Genomic DNA, 6,151 nt, shown 5'->3' with positions numbered 1-6,151 from the left:
TTTTGGCAACAATGAGGCCAAGCTCCCTACCATAATGTTGCCTCGAAAATAGTTTGCAACTTAACTAGTAAGTGGGCTATCTAAATTTCTAAAACAGAACTAGGACACCTTGTGCTCAATATCAAACTTTCCTTGCCTTTGATACATAATCAAATATCTATCACTAGGAACCTGTCGCCATAGCTACAATGAATATGCTAATCTTACCTAATTGTGTCCTTAATAGTATCCTGTAACTAGTGCTCCGCTCATTCATCTATTGATGAAGTCCAACTAATAGATGCCTCTAGCCATGTAATCCCCTCCATATGTTGTGCCAACATACTTTAACATCTTCGTGATTCATGAACAAATTATTGTCCATGTCTGTGACATATGCCATTGTCTAAGGCCTTAATTTGGGCTTGTTAGCAGGAGTTCATAGACCGATGCAAGGTGTGTTGTTCCAAGAACATGGTTTTAAATGATACAGTCCACACTAATGGAGTATAGTGAAAAATGCTAATGTTCAAGATAGAAGTACGACACAAAAGTGTCACAGATATGCTCCAACTGAAAAATATATACAACACTCTATAAGCTCTTAGAGTTGAGCATTGATGATGATTCACTGGCAGCTTATATTACAAATCTTGAGAGCAAGCCATTGATTGAAGATTATGTAGATCAAGTAACAGTTGTATAACTTATAAAAAAAATTGCATTATCACTTTAAAACCCTTCTAGTAGAAGATAATTTAAACTCAAAGGCTATTGATAAATTATCATTGTTCCACTAGTAGACAATTTAAGCAATAGATAGAGATATAAGCAAGATCACTGTTGAATTTGATTCAAGTAGCAAATAGATCCATACATAAAATATTCCTTTATTGTTTCTATGTTGATCAAGCAATTCCCATTCTTTTGATTTATCTATCCAAATAAAAAAGAGGCTTTTTGAAAAATCATTTAGCTATGTTGTAGTCTAATCATGCAACAAACAAGCTGTAAAAAAATCAATTACTCCTGCAATTTACAACAAAGTAAATTTATTCCACAGAAGATAAGCAATTGTAGAAGAAACAACCAACATAGCAAAGTTTGAATATATTAGTTGGCAGACATGTTTACATATAGTAACATTCCATTTGGATATGTGAAAAACAAATTGATTGAACTCTCTCTTGATACTCTTACAACCTACAATTACATTTCATGTGTTGTCAATCCCTAAAGTAGAGCAGAAAAGCAATTGCAAATTATAAAAATGCTTGCTCCTATGGAAAAATAATTCATTTTTGTTATTTCTATGGAGGGCACCTGTACTAAAGTCTTCATGTATGGTAATCTAGTAATATATCTGCTTATATGTTGGAGTTCTCTTTGACTGTACATTTTAATTTGTCTAATTAGAAGATTTAAACTTTTGAAGCATCTTGCTTGTATCATGAAATTAAAGTAATGTCAAAGACTTGTACATCTCTTAACTACTTGAAATTGGAGATAGCTAGGTATGTCCTCTTTTTGTCCTAGCATCTCAAAATGTTTTTAGAATGGAAACGAGACCTCAAGGGACAGGAAACGTGTTCCCATGTAATATAGATATAAATTTATATTATAATGCTCTATAATTGCAATCAAACACAGAAACACCCTTAGACTTAGAAACTTGGTGTGGATGTCATCGATTTTCTTTTTCAATTAATTTATTAAACTTCAATATATGTACACATCTTAACCCTTCTCATTGTTTCCTTAATACTTCTCTAAAGTGTGGGTACAAAATTGTATAATTGTTTTTCTAGGGAAAGAAAAACTAAATTAATTTGTTGTATTTATTTCTTTTTTTCAGCCTTTTGTCTGCCATTTTAAGAAAGGCCAACGTAATTTACATGATATTTTGATTAACCTTTGCAAAACACTTCACAGATTTCAAGGATGCTTCTAGAAGGCATGTAGAGAGATTACATCAAAAAAATTCTACAAATATCCCTATTTAGGTGTTCAGGATAGAGAGATGTTTCTGATACAAGAGAAGGGTACCAAGGATCAATGTACAAACATGCTAGTACTACATTACTTTTTAGGGGTGAAATGGGTATTAATTAAGACTATATAAATGAGTTGTAGCTCAACATAACTGAGTTTAAAAACAATTCCTCTGAACTAAATATATCATCAAAGCCAGACAATAGTGAAAATCTCACTTGGACTAGAAGTCACCACAAAATCTCTTATCTAATCCACATGCCTTGATATGAAATGCCCAAACAATTGTCCTTTCCTATCAAAAAAAGGTGAAGGTCAACATTTTTCTTATACCATATGAAGATAGTACTCATCAAATAATAATTTAAGCAACAATTTGGAAGTAATAAACTAATTGACAACAGTATAATTTTCAATAGGACTTTAGAGAGAAAACCCCCCACAAAACTTGACACAGTAAAGAAAGAGCTATCATATGCTCTTTTAGAAGTAGACAAATTGTAAAAAACTGAAATGAAACACAATAAAAAATACCGTTCTCTTTTCAAAACTCTGGCCTGAAACTATAAAACCTTCTTAGGACCTTCCATAATCAGCATATGGTAGATGGAAAAGTTGGTTGTTCTTGCATGTCATAATCATATAAATAAGATGCAACTCATATATTCTTTTAACATTTGTATGATCTGTGATAGTGAGCAAGCTGAAATCTGAAATGTATAGTTGGAGTAAATTTAATATTTCTTCTTTCAAATTTGGCATTGGTCAAATTCTAAAAAGTAAACATTATTGAAAGGAATGAAACTTTTATGTCTTAAACTTTCAAAACCTTAACATTTGCGCAAAGATTTTTAAGTATTTCCATCCAAAAATGTTCTAAGATCCATAACCAGATTTTGTATTTATAATCTTTATGTACATGGTAATGACTTGGTCATATAGCATCAATGGAAGGTTAATCGGGATGTAAATAGTATTAACTTTTTGAATTTTGGGATGAAAAATATTTGATTTATATTTAGACACTGTTAAACATATTTTGAAACCCTCAAAGACTACTTTAGCACATATTCATATTTTCCAATTTTTAATTTGAGGGATTTTCCTAATGTCTTGCTCTATTTTTGTCTTCTTATGTAATCTTTGTAATATCATTTTTTCATCTATTGAAATATTTATTTAATAGATAAATGATAATGTTCAGTCTAAATGATAATATTCTTATGAATCAACTCCAGATAATGAATGTTACATGTCCTTCCTCAATTTTGTTTATGGTCTTACTATATCATACATTACTATTCCCCACCGCAAGTTCAAATGACAAGCCTATAGTTCAATTAATAAGCATCGCATATGTTAAGATATTACTATGCATCACTTGAGATGTGACACCAACCTGCTCCCAATCGCTTACTGGATTTTAATATGATATCCTTAACTTTTTGATACAATATGGTTAGAATGTCAGTCAGTTTTGTTGGATTGAAAGATTTGAACTCAGCATAATTTTAAGTGCTCATAATTTAAGGGCTTGGAAATTGTGAGGATGGACATCATGCAATCCACAAAAGTGTTGGTAGTTTTCATGCATCACGGTGTGGCCAGTGCACTCCTAGATGGTCTATGTCTCTCTATGTTGCTCTTTGTCAGGCTAAATCCAAAGGAAGCCATGAACATAGAAAAGGGTTTTCTAAACTCTTAGTTTTGGAAGCTGAAAAAGCCATTGCATGGAATATATGCAGGTGCACTAGCTACAGATCGATTGTTGATGTTTGTTAGAGTTTTGCAGGGGATTTTGATCTACAAGAATTGGGTCACAATACCTTGTGGAAGGAAAATGTATTTCGTGACTCTAATAAGTACCCCGAATACAATTGAACTGGAGTCTTTACAAATTTCCAATTTTGTAGACAAAGATGTGAAGATTCCGTAAGACCCACATGGAATTTTTCTTACAAACATAAGTTCAGTGGAGAACAATGTATTTGGATCAGACCATCCAGCTTGGAGGAGATTTTGGGGGCTCTGGAAGAAGCTACTGAAGAGAATGTTGAACTCAAACTAGTTGCAGGCAATACAAGTGCAGGGATCCAAAAAAACATGGGGTCTAAATCTTTTATCGATATCAGCAACATGTCACAGCTAAAGATTATTTCACTTCTTTCACTAACTTAACTTGCTTAGAGCCACCACTCCACTCATAGAACAAAATATGGACAAAAATAAAGGATCGCATATATATGCACAATAAACATAGCTACCTTCAAATGTTAAGCAAAACAAATATAATCACAAGCTTAATTATTTATCCCTATTATTAATAATATTTATAAATCATCAGAGGCATTATTATTTCTAAAAACCTTCGTAAAGCTAAATGTAAATTACATTAGCTATCAATATTTGAGTGAAAATATCACAAATCTGCACAGATGTAATCATACAAGTGTGCAATATCAATCAATCTTTCTCCGTAAGGTCTTTCTAAAATTGGGTATTTGTAGGACTTCGCAAAGAAACCACCTATGTTCAATACTATAAAATGGTAATCGAACAAACTCCTACCTATAGATACACTTGATAAAGTACAAGGGAACTGACATCCCAAAAAGCCCAAAATCCTTGGCATTAAGGATAAACAAATTCTCATATGGCAGAATTCCATCTCCACTAAGGATGAGCAAGTCAAGACTTCAGAATATGAGGCGTTGGAATAAAAAAATTACATCTCAGGCCTGCTTAACATCTTTTGGGATAGTAAAGATATGAAAAAAAACTCATTCCTCATGCTACGTATAAAAATTAGAGCTCAGAGCTAGAGGAAAATGCTGAAAGATTCTTTCACCATTTTCCATAAGACAACAGCAGGTCAAATTAACAGTGTATTGCAACAAAATCTGAAGCATAGAAGGGTATCAAACGTAAATTAAATATTTTATCAGGGGAAAATGAGAATTCGAAGCATAAAAGTAAATGAAAACGAAGCAGGTAGCTGGATGGAGGCACAACGGAACCACAACATATTCAAGTCGTAAGCACAAATATGTAGGAAAATAAAGTTTGCTCGTTGAAAAAAAACTGGCTGATGAAGATTATGCAACGAAAAGGAAGAAAAAGCACCAACAACTGAACATAATAACATAACGAGACTACCATTTAAAACACACAATCTGAAAAATTGGAAATGAAAACAGCAAATTCATAACGTATCCAAACCATTTCAGAAATCATGACAAAAAAATGATGACTCCAACTGAAACATTCGACAAAATCTCCTTATCGAGCAGGAAACTTTTAATGATAAAGAGACATCAGATAAATAAAGAGATGAAGGAAAGCACTGGTAATTGAATTCAACCCATTATGACTGGAATCATGGAAAACAACCCATAGCCACTACTTACCATTTTTTTTGCCCTTTTGTTTTAGACACTAAGTGGGTAACTTTGAATAATTTTAAAATAAAATTCATTATTAATGGTCAAGTGTCATGGTTAATGGTCAACAGGGCAATGCCATTTATCAAATTCCGTACTTGTCTAAATTCTTTCACAGTTACTCTTTGCCCCGACAAAGAAGAATGTCCCTTTTTGAGATGGACACTGCAAGAGGGAAAGAAGTTATAGATTTTAGATTAAAAAATATGTACGAGTACTCTTAATCCCAAGGTAATGCCAGAAATTAAATCTACTAGTATAAAATAAAGATAAAATAATCTAAAACACAAATTTCTCGCTAGGAACTGGGAGAGATGGGCTTCCTTAGCGTGCAGTGTAAAAAAAAAAGATTTTATGAATATTGGGTAGAAGGTTGCAGTATCATAGAATGGAAAATTCCTTCAATGTCGCTAAAAATACAATTTCTCTTGTTAAGGAGTCTCAGATTGAATATACTAAAGCATGAGGTTTTCTATGTTGTCTACTACAGTTTGGGAACATGACTGATGGGTGCCATTCCAGCAAGGGATATTTACATAAGTGCCCTTGATTTTCGGAGCCCACAGCAACAAACCAACAAAATACAGAACGTTGCTATTGTTCCCAACATCAAGGAACGTTGCTATTGTTCCCAACATCAGGGAAGCTTTTGCAGGTGAGAAATAAACCAATTTATGTAAGAATAGTTGTCTGCCAAAAATAAACATAATACATCTAATAACTTATATTAAATTGGAGAA

The sequence above is a fragment of the Cupressus sempervirens genome, chromosome 2 (genome assembly GCF_028749045.1).
Source record: "Cupressus sempervirens isolate cs-2001-9-10 chromosome 2, ASM2874904v1, whole genome shotgun sequence".
In the NCBI taxonomy this organism is placed as follows: domain Eukaryota; kingdom Viridiplantae; phylum Streptophyta; class Pinopsida; order Cupressales; family Cupressaceae; genus Cupressus; species Cupressus sempervirens.
The sequence above is the reverse complement of the archived record's forward strand: the minus strand, read 5'-3'. Positions refer to the sequence as shown.